General features: G+C 42.0%; 1 long non-coding RNA gene across 1 annotated transcript; it reads right to left on the reverse strand.

Moving 5' to 3' along the window:
• Positions 1-10234: 10234 nt before the first annotated feature.
• On the reverse strand, positions 10235-11525 carry LOC110496117 (uncharacterized). Its single transcript, XR_002469516.3, has 3 exons — positions 11165-11525; positions 10803-10915; positions 10235-10558 (listed from the first exon to the last, which is right to left on the reverse strand). It is a non-coding gene; the product is annotated as an uncharacterized LOC110496117 (long non-coding RNA).
• Between the last annotated feature and the right edge of the window lie 1000 nt (positions 11526-12525).

The following is a 12525-nucleotide window of genomic DNA, read 5'->3' on the forward strand; positions in this document are numbered from 1 at the left end:
AAAGCATCCCCATAGCATGAATGCTGCCAGCACCATGCTTCACGGTAGAGATGGTTTTAGACGGGTGATGAGCTGTGCCTGGTTTTCTCTAGACATAGCACTTTGCATTCAGGCCAAAGAGTAACATTTTTCGTCTCATTCGACCACAGAATATTTTGCCTTATGATCTTAGAGTCTTTCCCTTGCCTTTTTGCGAACTCCAGGCGTGCTGTCATGTGCCTTTTTCTCAGGAGTGGCTTCTGTCTGGCCACTCTCCCATGAAGCCCAGATTGGTGAAGTGCTTAAGAGACTGTTGTCGTTCTGGCAGGTTCTCCCATCTCAGCCAAGGAACTCTGTAATTCTGGTCATTGGGTTCTTGGTCACCTCCCTGACCAAGGTCCTTGTGCCCGGTTGCTCAGTTTGGCCAGACGGCCAGCTCTAGGCAGAGGCAGGGTAGTTAAATATTTTTCAATTTCCCAATGATGGAGACGTCTGTGCTCTTGGAAACGTTCAACACTCTAGAAATGATTAGATACCCTACCTTTCTCATCACAATTATATCTCAAAGATCTACGGACAGTTCCTTGGACTTCATGGTATAGTTCATGCTCTGACATGCTGTCAACTGTAGGACCTTATATAGACAGGTGTGTTTCTTTCTAAATCATGTCCAAACTATTTAATTGGCCACAGGTGGACTCCAAGTTGTAGTGATAGCTCAAGGATGATCAAAGGAAATTGGATGGGCCTGAGCTCAATTTTGAGTGTCATAGCTAAGGCGTGTGAATACTTATGTAAATGACATATTTCTGTATTTCATTTTCAATAAACTTCCAAAAATATTAAAATTAAGTTTTCACTTTGTCATTATGAGGTATTGTGTGTCGGTGTCTGAGAAAAAGATGTAACCAATCCAACACAACCAAATGTGGAATAAGTCAAGGGGTATGAATAGTTTATGAAGGTATTGTAAATACTGTTGTGATTTCTGTAGGGAAAGAGAACATTGGATGATTAGGCGACATTATAGTGCAATGGGACAAATAGCAGAGTGTTCACTTTTACTCCCACTCCCTCCCACACTCAAACGAAATGAAAAGTTGCCAATTACTTACTGGCTTTGCATTACAGAGAATGAGAGCTATGAAATGCATTATCATCATCAAGTGGGTCAGAGTACTAAAGTCAGGACCCAAGGGCAGAGATACACCACTGCAACGGAACACTTCCCATTGAAACTTTCCAACAACATGATAAATATAACTGGCAGAATAGCCAAACACCTCTCAACTGTTGTCTCGCTACAATCAAACGTAATAACATTATAAACACTCGAGCATAATAAACAAATCCAATGACAACCCAGAGAAATTAGTCAAAACAGTAACCAACTTGGCACATTGTTTCTGTGTGTGTGTGTGTGTGTGTGTGTGTGATAAAAGTCACCTTGTCCAAGAGAGATTTGCAAGGTTATCAAAACGTCACATCAGGATAATCCTACACAAAACACAGCCTTTATTTGAAGTGTTTCTAATAAACCCTATCGGGAAAAAAAGAGTGGTGGAAAACGATTGGAACCATTTCCCTGTTTGACAACTAGGTTTTATGGGTATTATGGTATTGCTCTATTACAGCATCTTGGATGACCATCATTCATATTCCATTCACCCAGCTCAGTGTAACATACAGGCATATGGGTCTAGGCCACGACATGATACTCACATGTTTCCTTTATCCATCATAAGGTTGCTACAACCTAGCCTATGAATGAAAGTTTACAACGTAGGTGCACAGGTCGAGAGAATTATTTGAGTTATCCAGGTGACAGACAGTGACACATTCAATACCACCTTCCTTGCATCTAGCTGATCTATGGTGTAATCATTAGTCCAGCAGTGGCAAACAAGTTTCTATTGGACAAATTCAGGTTTGTTTATCCCCGTTTCGTTCAGTTTCCTTCCGTTTAAGAAAAGTTTATCAACAGAATCGGAGGAATGAACACTCCCCTGATCACACACAAACACAGTTTACTTTCATAACAGTCACATACAAGCAGCATGATCACTTTGCACGTTATATAATTCCTTTTCGCATCTACGCACTCTCCTTCTCTCACCTTTTGCCTTCGCTTGTGGACTTCAGTGCACAACAAATCAGCTGTCTGTTATTACCAGGCAAAAAAACAGATGCAGACACAGGAGGCAGAGGGTTAGTCTTACAATGTTTATTAATTCAAAAGGGGTAGGCAAGAGAATGGTCGTGGACAGGCAAAAAGGTCAAAACCAGATCAGAGTCCAGGAGGTACAGAGTGGCAGACAGGCTCGTGGTCAAGGCAGGCAGAAATGTCAGGCTGGCTGGCACAGAGTCCAGAAACAGGCACGGGTCAAAACCGGGAGGACTAGATAAAGGAGAATAGCAAAAACCAGGAGAACGGGAAAAACGCTGGTTTTACTTGGAAAACATCCCAGACAAACTGGCACAGAGAAACAGAAAACAGAGGGAGAAATACACTGGGGAAAATAAGTGTCACCTGGAGGGGGTGGAGACAATCCCAGGGACAGGTGAAACAGATCAGGGCGTGACAGAACCTTCATATCATAACTGCTTCATTGTTGCCACCACATTAGCTAATGTCATAGTCAACATAGTTACTTTAACTAACGCATTAGTAGTGTTAGCTACAGTCATGTAGTACAGTGTACAGTCAGGAAGCAGTTTAGCAGTTACACCAGCGGGTCCTGGTGGCAATAAATTAATAGAACCAAAAGCTTACCTTGACTTGGAAGAGTTCCAGTTTTGGATAGCCATAGCCATATCCAGCTAGCTAATATAGCATCCCTCTCTGTTTGAGCTGGGTGTTTGAGTAGGCTAAACTAGCTAACTGCATTCGCCAGCTAAGAAAGTGAAAGTGAAAAAAAATCTGGCTTCTTCTTCTTCATTTTTGTATAATTTTAAGTCAACTACTGCTAGCTAGCACTGCTAGCTAGTAGTAGCTTATGCTTTCAGTACTAGAGGCATTCTCTGATCCTTTGATTGTGTGGACAACATGTCAGTTCATGCTGCAAGAGCTCTGATAGGTTGGAGGACGTCCTCCGGAAGTTTCAGAATTTACGTTTTTCGGAAATTCTCTGAGGAGGATGGTCCTCCCCTTCCTCCTCTGAGGAGCCTCCACTGGAGTGTAGTAAGTGTTTATACTGCATTTGTGAAATGAAAGTATGAAAGTAGAGGGTATGAAAGTAGAGGGCTTAATGTTGCTAGAACCATACCGCAATTCCCGTTTAGATGGAGTATTTGGTTGTTTTGGCTGCCAGAGCCAATTTGCCTCTAAACATGTAAGGTCTTGGACTATAAAGAGTAACATTAGGCTACTTTAGTCCATTATTGGGCTAGAGTAGAACATTATTCTCGCTCTCATTGAACATAGTCTCTGTCTAGGTGATTTCCCAAAAGGAGCAACTCCTGAAAATCACATGGTATGGTATGAAGAAGAATGCAGATTTCCCCCTTTCATGTTAGCTTTTAACACTTCTCTTTGACAAAGGTTATGCACAACTTCACAATGCAGTCCCGATTGCCTCTTTTTCATACATTCTTTTGACTTGCCATTCAGAGTGCCTAATGTGACTGTTTTTCCTGCACATTTACATGCAAGCCTATACTTGTCAGTGCAAGCTCAATCAACATTTGAGATGGGACTTTTTGCACAAACACACACCCTTCTTTGATGTTCATAGTTACTGTGAAATACAAGTGACCTTTGTCTGGCTTCGCAGGGAGGGAACATAACACAAAAAGTTATAAGATACTGGCTTTCATATTCATTTGAAGAAATAAATGGTTATTTAAAGCATTATTGAACAGTTTCTAAACCATTTACAATCATGATTTGTTCATGTTTATCAACATACATGCATATGAATGAATGTATAAACCATTCATTGCAAGGACCTGTAATCATCATGAACGACAGTAAACACAATGTTTCAGAGCTGCAGTCCTTACCTTTTATTTATTCTTACCTTTTGTACATTCCTACAGTATTTTATGAACATTTCCTGAAATCCTTCCTGCCAATGTTATTATACCCTGAACTAAAATCAATCATTTGAGTTTAACTGCCAATATTGTTGATCAGACTTACTTCCTGGTCCTTTAGAAATGGACCTTTGAACTTTCATCCTATGCAGTTTACTGGATATTAATGGACGGATTCCATTATGCTGAGCCGCGGGGCACCAGGCAAAGGCATCGGGTAAAAGCGGGGAGGGAGGAGCGCTATAACCTTGTCGCTCTTTAATTTTGTCGACAAGGCAGCACCGTGCATCTTCCAAAAATATACAAAAACACTTTCCATAAAATACGTGTTAAAATGTTCTAACTAGATTTCATTCGGAAGGCAGATAAAGCCTTGTTATCAAAAGCAATCACTTTTGCATGGGAAAACACGGAATTCTAACCCTTTCTATGCGTTCTTAATTACGTCACTTTTGTTTTGAGACAACTTTGCCGTGGGCTTTGAACGGGGCACATGGCTCATGCCCGATGGCAGTCCGGATCCAAATCGAATGCAATCAACTTTCAGCCGATGCAAAACACGGCTCCACAGGCGCCCGGGCGAGATTAATCAAACCCCTTTCCTCTCTTGGGCAGAGTGACTTCTAATTGGCCGAAAGTTACTTATGGGAAAGTTTCCATAAAACATATGTACCCTCAGGGGTTATCAACACAGTTTTAAAACTTAACTGCTTTTTATTAATGACCAGTGATTCAAGTGACTAAGGACCCACATTTTATAGACAGTCAAGTGTTTTTATTTTTAGTTCATTTACATCTCAAAAGACAGTTTTTGTTTTTTAAAGTGCTTGTCTTTCGAAATCCACCAAGGCAAACCCATTAAATGTATATTTCAAACACCCGTAGTTAAATCACATTGGTGTTTTACCAATTTTTTGTCAACTTGAATATAAATGCCTGCCGAACTGCTTATTTGATACATACGTCATTTAAAAATTGCTTGTTCGCAAAGCATAAGGCAGCTCCACAGGACTTAAAACCCTTTGAAATTGCTTTGGCAAGCTGCTCAATGAGAGGAGCAATAAAAGGGGGAAATAAGTCACTACGGGAAATTCCGCTACATTCAGTCTGAAAACACTTTGGAACAGCTTTTTTCTCTCTCTCAACACTGCCTATTTGGAATAAGTGTTGATCTCAGTCATTATTGACCCACCCAGCCACCTCCTATAGCTATTGCCTGAGTTAAATAGGTGCAGCAGATCATTCACCCAAATTATACTGCTCCCAAAGAACAGCTTTATAGTGTGTTACAAGCAATGTGAGTAAAACTACTTTGAAAAAGTCTAGAGTCACAGAATAGGGTTGTTGAAAATGAAAAAGCGCTAGTCGTAGCAGTTGGGCAGAGGCAATATGGGAATAATAGTCTTATCTAGGGACAATATCGCTAAAGTGAGTATCAAGATGCTGTCCACTTACACTGTGTGAGACTGCATGTTGAAATGTGATTGTTATACTTCTATATATTCTCATACCGTCTATGGATGAAATATCACAATATCGTTATGAATGCATGCTTTACGTCCATCACAATTATCGTCGTCATGATGATCATCATATAACACAGTATGGATGATATCTCTTCTTTGTTTAGTTATCTTTGGAACATTCTCACATTCTCCCCTCTCTGGCTGGACGTTAGGTCAGGTTGTTTGTTCAGTGTTCCTGGATAGCCAGGAGGCGTGAGGTGTTCCAAACGAGTGCCTAAACCTTCTGTACAGGCACTCATACAGACAGAGAGAGGGAGAGAGAGAATGCAGAGAGAGAGAGAGAGCTATACTGTATAAAGAAGTGAGACTAAACCATGCTGCCGCACAAATGTTTTCTTTCAAGACGTTCATCTCTCAATGGGTGCCCTACAAACACGGGGCCGGGATGAGAGGGGTCTAGAATCACACAACATTCTAGACCCCTTTCATTCTACACACTGGCCCAGACCTTCCCCAGTCTCCCTTCCACACCATGCAACCAAGTGTTACATTTACACATGCCATCCCCAGCCGGTTAAACACAACATCACATGATGATACGTGGAGCCTAAATGGAGAAAAAAAGATTGCAGAATCAATTATGCATTGAATTAACTGTATATTTCCATAGAGATGGATTATATAGTTGCCTCTCATTGATAACACATATTTACCTCAGTTCAAATTAAAATAAAATCTATAGTATAAAAAAATATTCTCGATAACGTGATGTTAATGTGCGCCTTAGGATAGGAAATAATTGTAGTTCAAAGTATGGGGAGGGGTAATTGAACAGTACACAGAAAAAGAGAGATATAGAGGAGGAGGAGGAAGAGGAGGAGGAGGAGGAGGAGGAGGAGGAGGGGAGAGATGGAGAGAGGAGGGAGTACTCTAAAATAGCCCCTGGACCCCACTTTGTCGAGATAACAAAGTGCCACTGCCGCAGCGCTGTCACCGCAGTCGACGGACAATCGGCAGCACTTTCCCAGAATCCTACGGGGGTTCCATCTCTCTTTTCTGCTTCCCTCTGTCCCAACGACTCAACCCTCTATCCACACATGAATGCACCAAAGTCCTGTAGGTAATTAGATGGGTCCTGCATGCTTAGTTAAGGTTAACACATGATCCATATCCTGATCATGGAGATAGCGAGAGAGAAAGAGGCGACGGGAGAAGGAGAGAAGGCGATGGAGAGCATAGCATCTTGGGCGAGACGTAGGGCCCTTTCATGGACAATCATCGCGTACTTCAAAAGCCTTCATCAAAACCTCGCCTGGGAACCAGAAACCCCCTCTCCCTCTATTCTTCTCTCTCCCTCTTTCTACCCTCTCTCTACAGTGACAGAAGGTAAAGAGGGAGTGAAGGACGGAGGGAAAAAGAGGAGAGAAAGAGGGAGATAAAAGAGGAGAGAGATCAGTCAGGCAACGAAAGGGGTCTTCGGAGTGGATAATGTATTTTCTTAGGAACTGTTTTCTCTTGTGGTTGCTCATGTACGCCTCTGAATCCTTTCTCATCGTCTTTTGTTATGCTCTATGGTTAGGTTACAGAAAGAACAATAGGTGTGCATGAGCTTGAGTGAAGAATTTAAATTGGATCCCTACCAATGGTTAAGGATGGTCTGAGCCTACTGTAGCTTGTCTATGTCATATACAGTGCCTTTGGAAACTATTCAGACCCTTTGACTTTATCTACATTTTGTTACGTTACAGCCTTGTTCTAAAATGAATATATATTTTTTTATTCCTCTCATCAATCAAATTGAATTGGTGCAGACCTTACCGTGAAAGGCTTAATTTACAAGCCCTTATCCAACATGGCAGTTCAAGAAATAGAGTTAAGAAAATATTTACGAAATAAACACAAGTAAAAAATAAAATAAAAAGTAACACAATAAAATAACAATAACAATGATGATATACTGTAGGTCCTGGATGGCAGGAATCTTGGCCCCAGTGATGTACTGGGCCATACGCATTACCCTCTGTAGCGCCTTACGGTCAGATGCCGAGCAGTTGCCACACCAGGCGGTGATGCAACCAGTGATGCAACCATGCAGCTGTAGAACTTTTTGAGGATCTAGGGACCCATGCCAAATCTTTTCGGTCTCCTGAGCCTCTGCCTGCCCTTGACCTGTCGTTTGCCTGCCCCCTGTTTCATAAATAAACATTTGTTATTTTGAACTGTCTACATCTGGGTCTCATCCTGAGGTATGACACACACATGCAGAGATCATCCCTTCACCTACTCTGCGTCTCACAAAGACAAGGCGGTTGGAACCAAAAATCGCAAATTTGGACTAATGTCCATTGCTCGTGTCTCTTGGTCCAAGGAAGTCTCTTCTTCTTATTGGTGTCTATAAGTAGTGGTTTCTTTACAGCAATTTGACCATGAAGGCCTGATTTACGTAGTCTCATTTGAACAGTTGATGTTGAAATGTGTCTGTTACTTGAACTATGTGCATTTAATTGGGCTTCAATTTCTGAGGCTGGTAACTCTAATGAACTTATCCTCTGCAGCAGAAGTAACTCTGGGTCTTCCTTTCCTGTGGCGGTCTTTATAAGAGTGCTTGATGATTTTTGCAACTGCACTTGAAGAAACTTAAAGTAATGATGGACTGTCATTTCTCTTTGATTATTTGAGCTGTTCTTGCCATAATATGGACTTGGTATTTTACCAAATGGGGCTATCTTCTGTATACCACCTTTACCATGTCACAACACAACTGATTTGCTGAAACACATTAAGAAGGAAAGAAATTCCACAAATGAACTTTTAACACTTGTTAGTTGAAATGCATTGCAGGTGACTAGCTCATGAAGCTGGTTGAGAAAATGTGTGTGCAAAGCTGTCATCAAGGCAAATGGTGGCTACTTTGAAGAATCTCAAATATAAATATATTTTGATTTGTTTAACCCATTCTACAGTGGTCCCTGTAGCATACGATCACACCGGTGTGGTTAGAACATTTATTTAAAGCGCTTATTTAGAACGGACAGTTTCGAATGATGCAACAATCAGCATTTGAGCTGGCCACACTGTTTTTTTTTTTCAGAAACATTTTTCAAAAACACAGTCCTTACAAAGTTATGTCCAAATGTAAGCAGTTTATTTTTGGATGTATTATTCAGACATTCACAGAAGTATCTATAGCATAACACAATCATCCAAACCGGAAAAATGTAGGCTACATTTTGTCCTAGCGCTAACTGAGGAAAGATTTATGTAACACAAACGGTCATATTTAGACAACTCTCAGCTGACATAAACTACAAAATGAATTAGCTAATATAAATTGCTATTTATTATTAATCACATCATCAGTAATCCGACGATGGGTAGTTTCTGCTCTCTGTCATGTTTTTTCTCTCACAGAAACCAAAGATAATACGAGAAGACAAGATGAGTTTGGTCTGTTTCTGGTATGCATGTTGAAGGGGGTGTGTCGTCTATCATTGTACACATCATTCCACCATTAATTTCCGGAAGTTTTCAAAAAATTTGTGAACCCTCACTCACCTCATTGTGTTATAACATCTTTGGTCTAACAGACGATTACGTGGAACCCCGAATGCATTGTATGTCAACAAACATGGCCCCACACATAGCTAGAAGTAGCTAAACTCATCATAATCAGTACAACCTTCAAAAAACTATTTTACACACATAATATGTGCCCTTTACAATCTATGAAAGAATCGGAATGCATGATTTGTCACCGGTAATTGAAAACGTGAATAAAACAGTAAATTTTAAAGTAAATCACAAAGTAAAAAACACTTTGTGATAGTGATTTATTGATACTAGTGGCGCGTGCCGGCAGTCAATCACGTAATCTCTGACTCCCACTCTGAGCTATTCAGTGTTGTTGTTTATGTATGTAGCTAAGCTGTAGCATGAGCAATGTCTTTCAAAAGGAGATAACTCACAAATGCTGAAATTCTGGAGATTTTTATCAATTCTGACAATGAGTCTGGAAGTCAGGAATCAGATTCTGACAGTGAGGAGCTGCCCCCCAACCTTGTAGCCATTGAGAACCCTGAATCTGAGGACTCCTTGTCTACTGACGAAGTCCCAGGTCCCTTTGAAAATGCTGGTGGTGATGGAGGCAGACCAATAGTGGATGAAGTACAGGAGGTTTGTGGTAGCTGGAAGGCCGCCAGCCATTTCACTCCTCCTGGCCCTGCTGTTTGCTTTGATGAGTCCCAGTCTGGAGAGCAACGCCCCATGCCATTTCCCTCTGAGGCAGAGTGCTTCAAGTTGTTTCTGACAGAGGAGCTGGTGGGAGACATAGTAGAGGAGACCAATTGCTATGCCTTGGAGCTACAAGAGAAGAGAGAGCCAGGAGTGAGGGGGAAACTCACTAAATGGGTGGCAACCACAATTAGTGAAATGTATACCTTCCTGGTGACAGTAATTATCATGGGGATAGTAAAGAAGAACTCCCTAAGAGAATACTGGAGCACAGATCCTATGTTTGCAACTCTCTTCTTTGCCACCCTCTTTTCCAAAGATCGCTTCCTAGTTCTGCTGCAAATGCCTGCATTTCATCAACAATGCTACTGCCATCCTAAATGACCCTTAATACAAAATAAGAAATGTTCTTACCAGCCTGACATCAGCATTTGGTTGGGTCTTTGTGCCATACAAGGACCTATGCATTAATGAGTACCTGATGTTAAGGAAAGTTACAGGTTTGGGGTCAAGTTCAAGTTTACCCAGGGTCCACCACTGACATCCAACATTATGAGGGGCTTGGGGTGTCCAGGTCCACGGTGATTACCATGCTGGCTCCTCATCTCAGCAAGGGACACACTTTGTAGCTTCTGCTCTTTCAACAGCACAGGACAGGAGCCTGTGGCACAGTCAGGTCGAGCAGGAAGGGGATGCCAGCATTCGGATGCAGGAAGATGCAGAGAGGGGAGGTGGAGTTCAAGGAGAACAGTCAACAGCTGGCAGTAAAGTGGCATGACAAACGAGACGTCCATGTCCTCTCCACTGTCCAGACAGCAACCATATCGGCCACAGGGAAGGTGGACCACCTGACGAAAGAGAAAAATCAAACCAGACTGTGTGCTTGACTATAACCTCAAAATGGGGGCAGTGGATAAGGCGGACATGATAAACAGCTTTGTGGACACGGAAAACGACCAAGGGGTATAAGAAGATATTCTTCCATCTGATCGCCGCTACCCTCAATGTCCACATAGTTCACCACCAACTAACAGGACGTACAGTTCACATACAAATCACATACAGAAGCTATTAACATAATAAGGCACTTACTTTGATAGAATCGCAGCCTGGATTTGAACCAGGGTGTCTGTAGCAATGCCTCTAGCAGTGAGATGCTGTTCCTTAAACTGTTGCGCCACTTGGGAGTCGTAAAGCCAGGGTAGCTTCAAAATACAACACAAGCTAATACTTCTCTGACGCAATTAGCATTGCCTTACAGAGCTAATAGAAGAATGTAGCTAGCTACATAAGAACGATTGAAAATAACACCATAAAGGTCATCCCTAAAGGTTAAGTTACCTCGCGTGGCCGCATTTATAAGGAATATAAACAAATATACTATGCTCCATACATACAGTGAGCAACAGTAGAAACAACATACTGAAACTATTATAATGTAATAAGGCACTTACTTTGGTAGAAACGCAACCATTCCCAAAGTTGTTATTGGTAACGAAAACAATGAATGCGATGCGGGCAACAGACAGAAAATGTGAACATGTGTATGCAGATCCTGTTCTGACTGGAGATGCGCAAATGTCTGCAGACTTGAACTGCACAAACAATTGCAAAGTGCTTGGGGAATTTTGTCCAGGTCAGAAATGATATTTTTTTTTTTTATTGTCCTCAAAAGTAAAAATAACTACTTTTATGTGAATGAATGAGGAGGCGGAACACACCTCAATTCAAACTGTTCTTAGAAAATAAAAACTTGTTAGAAAGTAATTTTGAAATTGACAAGTTGGAAACAGCCGATAAATAAAAACAGGCTGCGTGCCTTGGTTTGAGGGCAGCGCGGACTAAGTGTACTGTTGCATAACAATCACATTCTGGAATGGAGAGAACGTTCTGACATCACGTTCATGAAAAAACTCATGCTGGGCGACCTTTAGAGATATTCGGAACTCCCACATGAAAAGGTTAACACTTTTTTGGGTTGTGCCGTGGCGGAGATCTTTGTGGGCTATACTCGGCCTTGTCTCAGGATGGTAAGATGGTGGTTGAAGATATCCCTCTTGTGGTGTGGGGGCTGTGCTTTGACAAAGTGGGTGGGGTTATATCCTGCCTGTTTGGCCATGGGTCGGATGGGACCACAGTGTCTCCTGACCCCTCCTGTCTCAGCCTCCAGTATTTATGCTGCAGTAGTTTGTGTCGGGGGGCTAGGGTCAGTCTGTTATATCTGGAGTACTTCTCCTGTCTTTTCCGGTGTCCTGTGTGAATTTAAGTATGCTCTCTCTAATTCTCTCTTTCTTTCTTTCTCTCTCTTGGAGGACCTGAGCCCTAAGACCATGCCTCAGGACTACCTGGCGTGAAGACTCCTTGCTGTCCCCAGTCCACCTGGCCGTGCTGCTGCTCCATTTCAATTGTTCTGCATGCGGCTATGGAACCCTGACCTGTTCACTGGACGTGCTACCTGTACCAGACCTGCTGTTTTCAACTCTCTAGAGACAGCAGGAGCGGTAGAGATACTCTTAATGATCGGCTATGAAAAGAGAACTGACATTTACTCCTGAGGTGCTGACTTGTTGCACCCTCAACAACTACTGTGATTATTATTATTTGACCATGCCGGTCATTTATGAACATTTGAACATCTTGGCCATGTTCTGTTATAATCTCCACCCGGCACAGCCAGAAGAGGACTGGCCACCCCTCATAGCCTGGTTCCTCTCTAGGTTTCTTCCTAGGTTTTGGCCTTTCTATTGAGTTTTTCCTAGCCACCGTGCTTCTACACCTACATTGCTTGCGGTTTGGGGTTTTAGGCTGGGTTTCT

Source organism: Oncorhynchus mykiss, chromosome 18 (genome assembly GCF_057628025.1).
Source record: "Oncorhynchus mykiss isolate SJ-2025 chromosome 18, ASM5762802v1, whole genome shotgun sequence".
Taxonomy (NCBI): domain Eukaryota; kingdom Metazoa; phylum Chordata; class Actinopteri; order Salmoniformes; family Salmonidae; genus Oncorhynchus; species Oncorhynchus mykiss.